This window comes from Bombyx mori, chromosome 16 (assembly GCF_030269925.1).
Source record: "Bombyx mori chromosome 16, ASM3026992v2".
Taxonomy (NCBI): Eukaryota; Metazoa; Arthropoda; class Insecta; order Lepidoptera; family Bombycidae; genus Bombyx; species Bombyx mori.
This window is the reverse complement of record NC_085122.1, coordinates 11,354,654-11,368,664: the sequence shown is the minus strand read 5'-3', so window position 1 is coordinate 11,368,664 and position 14,011 is coordinate 11,354,654. Positions and strand designations below refer to the sequence as shown.

Sequence of the window (14,011 nt, the reverse complement as noted above, 5' to 3'; positions counted from 1 at the left end):
ATTTATTTATATATTACACTTCATGTAAAATTTACATTGGCGGACTTAATGCCTAAGGCATTATCTACCAGTCAACCAAAGGTAGTGCAGAGTAAATAGTTGTAGGTGCAATGAAATTTATATCAAGTCCATATTGTTATTACCTTTATGTATTAATTTAACATCTGTGTCATCCCATGAATTTTCTGGCAGCTTCTACTACAGGAATAAGATAATTCCCAATTTTTTTTTTATCACACTTTGAACAATTTATATGCGTACAAGATTTTCTTCAGAAACATTGTGCGTTAGTCTTTTAATTATGAAAAGGTGGTGATAATATTATATAACTTTTTGAACTATTCTGTATTTTTAATGTGATATTTTTTGGTGCCCAATTTTCTTCTATATGCATAGAACGCCCGACCGATCCATGATAAAAAGTTTTCACGATTATACTAAATTGAATCCTGTTGTAATACGTGCCAAAACTTTAACATTTATACTCACCATTGTCGAAATTATCGAATCCCGATGACTCGCCAAGTACTGCAAGTGCCAAAGGTTACAAAATGGTGTGTTAGATCCATATTACCACACAGCGTAAGTTGGTCAAAGTTGTTCCACGCGGCGGCAGCGCCGATTGACGAAACGAGTTATAAGCTAACGTTCAAACCACGTTCACGAGCAAATTTTATTCTTCTACTCTATTCATCTAAAGCTGATGGAAAAATGCGAATGAGAACTTACCGGTGGTAGGACCTCTTGTGAGTCCGCACGGGTAGGTACCACCGACCTGCCTATTTCTGCCGTGAAACAGTAATGCGTTTCGGTTTGAAGGGTGGGGCAGCCGTTGTAACTATACTTGAGACCTTAGAACTTATATCTCAAGGTGGGTGGCGCATTTACGTTGTTGATGTCTATGGGCTCCAGTAACCATTTAACACCAGGTGGGCTGTGAGCTCATCCACCCATCTAAGCAATAAAAAAAAACAAAAAGCTGAGTCCCGTGATGTTACCCGCGGTTATTGTCGTACCGCGGTGAAGCCGCTGGGCGAAGCTACTCAAAAAAAAGCCTAAGTTACTCCTTATATTATTATCATCAGCTACCTATCAGTGAAAGTCCCGTCAAAATCGGTCAAGCCGTTCCAGAGATTAGCCGGAACAAACAGACAGACAGACAGACAAAAATTGTAAAAAATGTTATTTTGGTATATATACCGTATATACATACGCATGTAGTAAAAAGAGGCTATTTCAATATTACAAACAGACACTCCAATTTTATTTATATGTATATATGATAAGTTTTAAAAAATTTACAAATTGTGCAATTTTAATTCACGATACCTATTCCGTTGCAACTTTTAGACCCCTAATAAAAACCTTTGGGTGCTATCAATCATCTGCCAATGATACTTGCTTATGATACTGCTCAGTAAGTACGTATTAATCGTGTGAAATGGAGCAAAACCGGAGGTTGGGTAACCTTTCCGAGAGGCTGGCCTTCATTACGATTATTGACTTTTTAGGTGGCGACTCATATCGTTATGTTAGCACTAGATTTCCGCTTGCAGCTTCGCCTTCACAGACTGCGCTTATATCGCGCGAAGGGAGATACGTAATTAGCTGTAGCATGAAAGGTAACTTGTGTTCTTTCGTAGTATACGAGCTATTTAAAAAACTTGAATTTCAAAATCGGTTCCGTAGTCTAGGCGTACAGACTTTACATATAGACAGAGCTAGAGATTAAATAGACAGAGCTATTATGCATTTAAAAAGTTGCAAGTCTAAAGGGGGCACATACTAAATAGCAATATTTTTAATTTCCTCAGATTTTCCTACAAATGTGGTCATGATCGGTCATTGTGACGTTAGTGGACTCTGGCATATAACCCAGTCAACACGTAAATCAATAAAAGAAGAAGAACACGTAAAACAATAATAATAACGTTTACTATGTTCTAAAGGAGAGGTTATGCAATCTGGGGAGAATAATGAGACCGGCCATATATATCATCGCACTGAGAATCGGTAGGGTACAAAAGTACTGGAGTTGAGACCTCGTTCTGGATATCGTATCGTGAGCAGACAGTCGACGAGGTGGACCGATGACCTGTCAAAGTGGTTGGTAAGGTCTGGTGTCAAGGTGCATTCGAAGAGACCTACACTCAGCATTGGGTGGGCACGGGTTGAAGAAGAGAATCCCAGTTGTAACATCGAAGAAGTCCGAAGATATTGTCTTTTTGGCGTAGATAGGCGATTCAACCGTGCGTTGAGTGCGTCTATTATTGGAGTCCCAGGATTAAGTAGGGTAATTTTTTCTTTGTACCATAAAATATGTTCTACGGATGTACCTTGAGGAATGTGAAATCTCTAACTGAACATCGCATGACTGGAACACAGTACATCCCTACTTCCCGGAAACGCGGCACTCAACAAGTTCGTTAAATTATTTTATTTTTGACACGCGTCATCCGTCTTTGGATTTAAGTCCACATTCTTTAGTGTCTTGGACAATATGTCCTTTTCAAAACATAGGTGAAAATAGCCCTAATCCCTGGTTGTGGTCTGGTGCTGAAAAGATATTTATTAGCGACTGTGATCACTAAGTATCAGGCAAGCTCATCTGCCTTCTTAGGCAACAAAACTAATGCAGTTTGTTTGATTTTAATGCATTCCATCATAAGTGGCGTTATGATCTGATGTCATAAAATATTGATATGACCGGTATTTTTTCCGTAACCCCTCACGATCGAAGACTATTCCGCGAATTCGAACCTTGAATCGTTAATTAATTTGAAGGTCAATTCGCCGATTTTAGTTACCTTCTAATAGCATCGGTTCGTTTTATTGTCCAGTTTTTTGGCTTTAAAATGTTTCTAGGTTGCGATGAAATGTACACAAATGGAAGTATGGGATTTGGTATTCGATTTATTCACGTGGAAGGAAAGAGAAGTCGAGGAAGATTGCCAACCAGGTGGACGGACATTGTCAAGGAGGCCACAAACACCAGCCTCCCGGGCGCCATTAAGCAGGCTGAATGCAGGCAACATTGGAGGAAGCTGGTGCAAAAACTGGACCAAGGTGGTCACGACCCTCAGTAATGAGGAAGCGACGAAGAAGAAATTCGATTTTCTACTTAATTTCCGAAATTTCTAGACGTTTTCGTTCGGAACACCTTCGATTTAAATTTCGGACGTATAACCGAATAAAACAGTTTATTCGGGACGTTTTGGAGACATCGTGTCGTTGATCCCGAGAATATGCGATAGACCTTACGGAGTCATCATTCATCATTATCATTATTTAAATTACTGTGATACTGTTTATGGTCCCTGTTTACTCTCAATAACTGAAAAATTAATACAACGCATTCAAAATGCCTGTGCCAGATATTGCTTTGACATTCCCGTGAGAGGACACATAACGCCCTATTTAAATGATCACAATATATTGAAAATGGCAGCTAGAAGAAGGTTGCACTTAGCAGTCTTACTATTTGGAGTGATTTCGACACATGAACCTAGGTACTTGTATGAGAAGTTGGATTGGAGAAGTACTCAGTACAGGTATGGCTCACGAGCTACTGTTAAGCCATTGTTGACGCCCAAATACAGAACAGCTGCTTTTCGGGGAGCGTTTAAATACGCAGCTACGCATTGCTGGAATGATCTCCCACCACCTATTCGTCACAATGTAACAAAGCATGGCTTTATTAATCGTTTAAAATCATTTCTTTTGGACTCACAAAAACTAATCTAATTTATAGTATTTATAGTAACTAATTTAATCCTAGCTTGTGAAAACTTCCTTTTATTAAATTTTTATTTTTTTTTATTTTTTTTAAGCTGCCCACAGGTTGTTATTACTGTGTGCTTATTATGTTTTGTATTCAGGTTCACCATTTAATTTGATTTTTGTTTTGTTTTTTTCTTAAATTTTTGGTTTTGTTTTCGGGTTCACCATTTAATTTGATTTTTATTTTGTTTTTTCTAAAATTTTTATAATTTACTAATTTTACTAATTTATATCATATTCTGAGTATGTACACACGTACAGAGTCTTCATTCCCGCAAAGAACCAAAGGGAAACGGGGGTGACTGAAAATCAGCGCTGTTCAATTTATCAACCTTGAACAGCAATAGCTGAGCCACCTCCTTTTGCTTTTTTCTCTTTTTTTTGCTTTTCTTTTTTTTTGTATTTCATTTTATGATGTGAAAGGCAATAAATGATCTTTATTATTTATTATTATTATTATTATCTTGCCCTTCTCCCAGTCACCTGGAGTCGGCGCAACATGTTTTCTCCTTCCATACTCTTCTATCATATACCATTTCTTCGCTCACTCCCCTCTTGCCCATATCGTTTTTCACGCAATCCATTCATTTCTTCTTAGGTCTACCTTTTCATCTATATCCTTCCACATTCATAGTTAACACTCTCTTACCAACCCCATTTTCATTTCGTCTCATCACATGTCCATATCCCAATAGATGATGATAGACCTTACAGAGTATCAGCGATAAAATATCCAGGATATACCGATGTTCTAATGGAATTGTAGCAACCGTTTCATCTCTTAATGCGGATTGCGGGATTCTTTCTGTGAAATCAACTTTATATCTCAATGCAAGAACTTTCATGCTTCTAGTTCTACCGGTTTGTGTGGTATCAGTGGCTGTCAGTCTACGAATTTAACGAAATAAAAATTAAAGAAATCTATTCACGAGCCGCTGTGAGCATTGCTGAGTATTTACCTTCCGTGTGCAGTTCGGCCTTCTGATGGAAACGTTACTCGAATCATAAGATAAAAATCTATACTAATATTATAAAGCTGAAGAGTTTGTTTGTTTGAACGCGCTAATCTCAGGAATACTGGTCTGGTCCGAAAAAATTTTTCAGTGTTAGATAACCCATTTATTGAGGAAGGCTAAAGGCTATATAACATCACGGTAAGGACAATACAAGTGGAGCACCAATAGAGAATGTTTCAAAATAGGGGTTTATATAGCTCCTTAACCTTCTATAATTCAAAGATATGTATTTTCACTTTCTACGTAAGTGAAGTGGGAGGTAAAATTTACCGTTATGCCAAAATAACTATTCCACGCGGACGGAGTCGCGGGCAAAACCTAGTCATAAAATAAAAATTAATCAGATAAAACGACTTCTATACGAACACGATCCATTCCACTGACAAATTAACAGTAACACAAACATTCATATTTATTTGGGTATATTTTCTTTTGTTTGTTTTTTTGACTTACAGACAGACGAGCGTACGACCCACCTGATAGTGAGTGGTTACCATCGGTCATGAACGTCAGCGCAATTCTCTCAGGTTGAGCCTGTAAGCTCACCAACCGGTCCACGCGTAGTTGGAATAGCCCCTAAGGCTACCAACGATTAGGTGGAAAAAATAAGATGTCAGGAATGCCAGGGCATAACCCGGCCTGTTGCCCCCCTCAACCATGGTATTCTTAAATGGATTTTCCGGCGTTTAAAAAAGAGGAGGAACAGCCAAGCCCCAACTAAAGGTCCCACTGAGTTTCTCGCGGGATCTTCTCAGTGGGTCGCGTTTCCGATCCGGTGGTAGATTCTACGAAGCATGGCTCTTGCTAGGGTTTGTGTTAGCAACGTCATCAGGTTTGAGCCCCGCGAGAACACCTACTAGTTAAGGCTACGCTGATATAGCCTCTCAAAGCTATCAGCTTAGGTAGAAAAAAAAACTAAAGGTCATAAAATTGAATAATTTCAAAATTACACTTGAATTTGCGAAGTAACTGAGTTTTGTTCGTATGTATGTATGTTCATGTAATTATACATAAATATATTTTTATGGCATTGTGTGCACGTTATGTAAAGTTCTGTTACGTTATTCCTTGGACCAAAAACTTCGTATTTATAATAATAATTATGAACAACAAAGCTTTATACGTATGAGAGCTTCGCGGCAGAAATAGGCAGAATGGAGGCCTGTATACCAATATTCCTATACCTATACCCCTATATACGATATATACCTACCTATCACGGTAAGTTAAAAATTTTTCGCAGTAGGTATTGAAGCAATCCGGTTGATAAAATTTTAACAAATTTATTAAAGACAAATTTACTAAAAATCAAGATATTAAATTATTTTATTATTATTATTTAAGCATCATAGTTGGAAATACATATTTTTTTCACGTATTTATGAAACATTAATTTAATAGAAGGTGTGCTTTATAACTGAAAGAATTTATTTGTTTTTAATATAATTCTGTTGTAGACGTGACGTATGTAGTACGTAAAATAGAGCGAATTTCAAAAACACACACACAATTTCTTTTCTATATTGTAATTTACATCTTCCTTATCCTTTACGGAGCACTTTTATTTGGACTTAGTTCCTCCATTCCTACCTGTGCTCTAGGGAATGCTGGGTAGCGACATTGATACCAGAGTCCAATGTCGTCAAATTAAGACCAGGATGCCCAGACATGGCTGTCATAATTTGCACGTGTCAATGAAAATTTAATTTGGCTTTTAATGTTTGATGCAGAAGGTCGAAGCTTGTCACAGCTGATCCGTTCACCGCGACATTTAGAACCAAATTCTAGATCATTCCAAACATTATTAAATTAACAAGCGAATGCCTAATCCTCTTAAACAGTTTTTTTTTATTGCCCTTGTAGGCAGACGAGCATACGGCCCACCTGATGGTGAGTGGTTACCGTCGCCCATGGACTTCAGCAATGCCAGGGGCAGAGCCAAGCCGCTGTCTACCGCTTAATACTCTCCACAAGCCTCGTTTGAAGAAGGACATGTCATAGCGCTCGGGAAACACCGTGGAGGGGAGCTCATTCCATAGCCGGATGGTACGTGGCAAAAAAGACCTCTGGAAACGCACTGTGGATGACCGCAGTGACTCCAGGTAGTATGGATGAACTCTACTCCGGTGGCGGGCGATGCGATGGTAAAAGCGAGATGTTGGTATCATCTCGAACAATTCCTCAGAGCACTCCCCGTCTACATGTATTTACGCAAATAGGATGTTTAAATGATCAATTTAAATTTATAAGTTGTATCAAATTGAATTTTAAATACAAATAAAAATACTAATCCTTATAATTAACAAAAGAGCAACTCTTTCATTTATCAAAATGTATTTTAGAAAATTATAGTGTATTCCTAACAATGCTTCGTATGAGGTTAACTTAAGCTTTAAAAAATAATACAGAGTATGTAACCGTGGCACGACTAGCTGTGCCCTTGGCATTGTCAGTGTTCATCGACAACAGTGGATGTCACTGTCAGGATTAAATAAAACGAGTTAGTTAAAACTATTTTTACATATTAAAGTAATATGTATACACATTGTGTAAAACTTTTTTAAAACATGTATTTCTGATTATTTTTTTGTCTGTTCGAATAAAGCTCGTGTATGAATTCAGCTCGCCTTTTATAAACGATAGCGACCCGCCCTCGCTTCGCTTCGGAAACATTAAAACACACATGAAACCAAAAATAAAAAATAAAAAAAACAATTTAAAAAAAGTAGCCTATGTTCATCAGGGACAATGTCGGCTTCTAATGGAAAAAGAATTTTTCAAATCGGTCCAGTAGTTTCGGAGCCTATTCGAAAAACAAACAAACAAATCTTTCCTCTTTATAATATTAGTATAGACAATTAAAATTCAAGAGTAGATATACAATAAAAATAAATAATACAAAATTAAAGAATTGGAATGTCGAAAATTGTATATAAGTAAAACAAAAACAAATTTTAAGGAACAAGTTTTTTTTTTAAAAACAAATCTATTCGTCTAATGAAATAAGAGAATAAATATATCAATGAAACAAATCAATCGATTTCGCGTTTACATTTCTGTCTGGTGTTGACTTAATGGATACCCTAAGACCAATGCTTAGTCAGAAAAATAGACTCTCTCTCTCTGTAATAAAAATGAAACCCGCAAAATTATAATTTGCGTAATTACCGGTGGTAGGACCTCTTGTGAGTCCGCGCGGGTGGGTACCACCACCCTGCCTATTTCTGCCGTGAAGCAGTAATGCGTTTTTCGGTTTGAAGGGTGGGACAGCCGTTGTAACTATACGTGAGACCTCAGAACTTATATCTCAAGGTGGGTGGCGCATTTACGTTGTGGATGTCTATGGGCTCCAGTAACCACTTAACACCAGGTGGGCTGTGAGGTCGTCCGCCCATCTGAGCAATAAAAAAAAAAGAAGAGCTAGCTATTAATAAAGGAGTAGACGAATTTAATTAATACAATTTAATGGTACTCACCTTTGAATCGCGCACAAGACCGCAACGTGACCGTGTGATAGCAACGCTTAACACAACTGCGGCCAACAACGAAAGTTAGTGAATGCCACGAATCCGAACAACACAAAACGAATACAAAACTTTTAAAGGAATATCAACTTTACTCACATAGATTTAAGTAGAAATAAACTGTATTTGGAGGTATGGTAAAATAACAGTGCAACTATTTGTTCGAAAGTCGTACCTGTTCATAGTGGATGCGTGAGTTATTTGTGAGTTTTGTTTTTATTTGTTAATTATTAAGTTTTTTTATAGGCATTGGTTCACGATGATCGGTATCAAAAATGCATTATTATAAACATATTTTTTTAGTAAAGAGACTGTGAAAATAAAGAAAAAGAAATAAAAAACCGTTGTTCATTTTCTTATAAGCCCTTACTTACAGAATAATAGTCGTTATAAAAAAAAATCTGCACGTGCAACTTGTTTAATTTTTTTTTAGTATTGAAGGATTACTAGTGGCCCGGAAGCCTTTCCAGTCTCACCAGGACAGGTGGGCGAGCAAAAGGGGTCTAATGCAAAGGTTATTGGATCTGATGAATCCGTAAGAACATGTATAGAGCGTCAACGGTGACTGGCTTCTGCGTGATCAGGATTCGAGGTGTAGTCAGCGGCGGCAACGATAAGGCGATTATCATAACGCATAGCTTGTTGCATGTGAAAGAAGTGAAACTTCTTTTTCGGTGTGTAATATTGTGGTTTTCTTAATTTTTCATCTTTAAATCCAATTTCTCTTGGAATATAGGGAATGCTGTGTATAAGAGAAACGACCTACCTTGCTTTGTCCTTTCCCCTTTCCACGGTCGGGTGGTTCGCGAGACGCTGTCTATTTTCTCACTCTCGCCCTTCCTAAATCTAGGTGGGCTTCGGACAGCCTGCCGACCGAGAGGGCTGGTGGTCGTGGCGCCGACGACCGCCGGTTCGGCGTTCCGAGGGGGAGGGCGATGGGAGAGATGTGCTCCGCACTAAACGCTTCACTTTCCCCCCTTTGCCTTTTCATGAGTTCTGTCTCATGCGAGGTTTGGATGTTGGTTGTTGAGCGACAGGAGGTTTTAGTCAGTTCCACTCTGACATACCCCGCCCGCCATCCCCAGTGAAGGACGGAAGTCCGAAACGAATCTGTCGTGAGTCAAATTTTTCTCTAACCTAAAGAAGTTTCACTTTAAAAAAATCTGTTTTTTTTTAATACATCGACTCGCAAGTGACTTTCGAACAAATAGTGCAAATTAGTCGTATAATGACGTGACGATGACGTAGGATGTGAACGTCCTTGCCTCTAGCAAGTGAATATTTTGCAATTCCGTTGTATTGATGGAATTGGGATTGATAAAAACATAATTAAGTCGGAATGTAATTGATAGCGTCGAAGACGGAGGGCGACTAGAATTAATTCTCTTATTTTGGGTGTAGAATTACTTTCTTTAATCAATATCAAGTCAATTAATCAAACCAACGTAAAGGCTTATAACGGATTATTGTTAACTCTTTAGCGCAAATAATCTTAATAATATTTTTATTACCTTAAATGGGCAAGCTAGGCGGCGGTTGTGTCGTTGTTGTCCGATTTGAATTATGATGGGTTAATTACAAGTTCTTGAGTGGCGACCGCGTACCGGAAGACGTGGCGTGGCTAGGCCTCCCACTAAATGGACCGACGATCTATCGAGGTTCGCGGGGATCCGCTGGATGAAGGCAGCGCAGGACCGGTCTTTGTGGCGAGGCTTGGGGGAGGCTTATGTCCAGCATTGGACGTTTGTGGGCTGATAAGAAGAAATTACACAATATAATTATAATTCATTGTAATAAAGGGTTTAATTTTTATTAATAGTGTTAATTGAGTATTACCCAATTGTAATTTAAATTTTTTTTAAAGATTTAATAAACTTTAAGATTAATTGTAATTTTGGGTATTAAGCGGTAGACAGCAGCTTGGCTCTGCCCCTGGCATTGCTGAAGTCAATGGGCGACGGTAACCACTCACCATCAGGTGGGTCGTGTGCTAGTCTGCCTGCAAAGGCAATAAAAAAAATTTGAAGGTGTAATTCCCTTATTGCCGAAAGTATTTGTTTGAGTTGAATGCGTATTTCATTTAACAATTGGTACCTGTCTGCGGGATTCGAACACCGGTATAGTTGTATTTAGTGAACGCGCAACCCTCTATATCTTCAATGAATTGAATTGTATTAAATTTAATGCTCCCATTAGGAGGTTCGCCCCACAGTGTTCTTCGCTTCAGTTACAAGGTTTGATTGTATCCTCTGCACCACGCTTCCAGAGCCTAAAGTCCAGTTTCGTGCATAATTACTGGGGAAATTCACCCCATCAGGGGGTAGCATTTCAATGATATGCAGCATGAAAAGCCTGGGGAAGAGGACCTCGTGGAATATCCGCATGAATGGTCAATAGAGCAGCGGCTGTCTTCGACGATCCAATCGGCTAGCGATTCACTTGTAGGGTATCTTCAGGATATCACAGCTAAAACCTCGCCTTAGCTCCCCAAGCCCGTCAATAAGTGAGATATACAAGAAGATTGCCAACTTAGCGACCGTGACGTAAGATATGCCATCAGACACCGATCAGTTTGAAGAGTGGGGTAGCCGTTGTAACTATATTTGAGACCTTAGAACTTATATCTCAAAGTGGATGGCGCATTTACGTTGTAGATGTCGATGGGCTCCAGTAACCCCTTAACATTAGGTGGGCTGTGAGCTCATCTACACATCTAAGCAAAAAAAATAGCGAGTGTATATGTTATTAGATTCAACATCAACCTTAACCTTTGACACATAAGATAAGCCTTCGTAAAGCTTCACAGCTTTTTGCAGCATGTACGTAACCTTGTTGTTTTTGCTATACCCAAATTACAAGTACTTTTGATTTTAATTATGCCCGGATGTATCTTTGCTATGTAATGTGGCTTTTTCACTGGTTTTTTATATTGACCTAGACGGGAGAATAATTACGTATCATCCGAATTTTCAGTGGATTGGAGCCAATGTATATGCTTCAACCTACTTTGAGACATGAGGGTAAATTGGTATTACTTATTGTGTCTTTCGAACCACGCAAATGGGACGTTCTTCGCAACAAAAATAACCTTCCCGATCCTGCAGACCGAATGGAAAGCAGACGTCGTCGCCCAAAACACGTCATTTCGGATCCTCCCGATCCACTAACGGTGCCTTTAGGTACCTCAAGCACCGGTCATCGTTCTCGTTAAACCCGTCGGCTCAACGAGTAAATTAACCCACAGACATAGCCCACTGAGCTTCTCGCCGGATCTTTTCAGTGGGTAGCGTTTCCGATTCGGTGGTAGATTCTGCGAAGCACGGCTTTTGCTGGGTTTCATGTTAGCAACGTCATCAGGTTTGAGCCCCGTGAGCTCACGTTCTAATTCGGTCAATCTACAAGCCCCTCGAGGTTACTAGATTAGGTAGGAAAAAAAAACAAAAAACAGAAATAGCTAGTTAAAACGAATGTAAAATACATTATAAAAATGTAGAATAGGGATCGCAGCGCATAAAATAAAAGTTACACTATTCCAAAATCTTCTATTATAATAGTAATTTATAATTAACACTAATTTTATTACGTCTTACTCATTTTTCAACCGTCTTCGCCATCTTCCAAATCTCTGTCATTCTATCTGTCATTCTCTTCTCTCTTTCTTTCCGTTTTCTCTCACTAACATCTTAACGCTCCGTTCCACACTCTATTCATACGTTCCGTTCTTACCAATCCTACATTCGGCCATCCTGCTCTCATATCTGCCCTCAGATATGGCTCCTCCATACAACATCATAAAATAAAATAGTTCTGAATCTGACAGTCTTACTTTTTACACAATTAAAAATTATGTACTCAATAACAAAATAAGTTTTAAATACATAGCCTAAAATTTGTGAGGATACGTGAGTAGTATTATAGTTACAACTGTTATATATCCAAGCACGCACACAAATAATCATTCATCTTTATCTGGCCATTTCTTCATACTGTCTGCAGAGCTGGAAGTCCTCTTTGGCCCTTGTGTATTATTATACAGTTTCTCGACATCATACCTATCATATCTTTTAACTTTAATAATCTTGTAAGGTCCTAAATGCTTTCGTTTAAGCCCTGGGTCGAACTGAGTTCTCTTAATGACTACTAAATCATCCAACTCATAAGTTGAACTACGTTTTCCTTTATCATTAAATGTTACATTATTTTCTTCTTGTATCTTCTTAATTTGTTGCTTGGCCTTCTGTCTTAAATTATCTTTATTTTCATCATATCCATCATTAATTTCTTGTTCCAAAACGTCAATCATATTCACATTTTTTTTACGTCTTGTCTTTGTTCCAATAAGTGACATTCTTCGAGGTCGCTGAGCTATTGGTACATCATCTTTTAACACTATTTTCATCTTAATAGGAGCTTCTTTTGTTTGTATCGGCTTATACTCATGAACTAGCCGCATAACTTTCGTCTTTAAATCGGGATTAGTGATATGACTAGTCACATCAACCTCAGTCACACAACAATTTACCCGCGACAACCATTCATCACCTTTCGTAAAGAAGAGTACAGCACCCTCACGTACTAACATCACAACTTTTTGTAGGAACTCTTGTCCTATAATCAATTTATAAGGCATTGACTTATTCGGTACTACATGAAAAATTACATTGGGATAGCACTGTTCATCAATAACTATACATGCAAAGATTTTCCCATACGACCTTATTTTATAGAGTCCTAGTCCAGATAAAATCATGTTATCATCGTTACACGGCAAGTTTAACTCTTTCCACAGATCTTCCGTCATCAAATTCACGTCGCTACCCGTATCTATTAATGCACTTATTAATCTATCACCTATTTTCACAGATTTTAATGGTTTATTTGAGTTATGTTGCTGGTCACGTTGTTTGTTTACAACCTGCATGACGTCGTTGTTTTTTTTTTTTTTATGATTGAGAGATTACTGGTGGCCCGAAGGCCTTTCCAGTTTCACCAGGACAGGTGGGCGAGCAAAGGCTCAGCCAGGAGGGGTGGGATTTGCTAACAGCTGCCCGAGCGCCTCCGAAGGAGACCTAACAACTCAAGAGCAATTGCTTCGCGAATGAATCTACTACCGGATCGGAATCGCGACCCGCTGAGAAGATCCAGCGAGAAACTCAGCGGGCTGATGCATGGGCTAGGTTGCACGTCGACCTCTTTGTCGAGTTCGACGAGTACGGTTACTGGAGTCCCTAGGCCTGCTCCTAGTATTAGAGCTGAAGGCATCTAATGCAAAGGTTATTGGATCTGATGGATCCGTAAGGACGTGTCTAGGGCGTCGACGGTGACTGGCTCCTGCATGATCAGGATTCGGTGCGTAGTCAGCGGCGGCAACGATAAGGCGATTATCATGACGCATAGCCTTATCGAAGTATCGTTCCGACGCTGACTTCATGTATTTCTGGATTGATTCAAGGCCCAGGTCGTCGTGTAGGTCAACGTTCCTCACGAACCACGGAGCCCCGACGGCTAACCTGCAAAAGCGAGATTGTAGGGATTGGAGGGTGTCTATGTGTGTGCGGGCCGCGTGAGCGAACACCACACTCGCGTAAGTCATGATGGGCCTTATGCAAGTTTTGTAAAGTGTCACCTTGTTCCGAAGGGACATTTTACTCCGCTTACAGATCATGGGATAGAGTCTGCCGAGAATGAATG

The 14,011-nt window shown here is 39.1% G+C and overlaps 1 protein-coding gene across 1 annotated transcript in view; it reads right to left on the bottom strand.

Annotated features, from left to right (window-relative positions):
- The window catches only part of CPR56 (cuticular protein RR-1 motif 56), a 36,188-nt gene extending 27,856 nt beyond the window's left edge, over positions 1-8,332 (bottom strand). The window contains exon 1 of the mRNA NM_001173230.1: positions 8,273-8,332. The gene's annotated coding sequence lies outside the window, so the exon portion shown is untranslated. The remainder of the gene's footprint in view (positions 1-8,272) is intronic.
- Between the last annotated feature and the right edge of the window lie 5,679 nt (positions 8,333-14,011).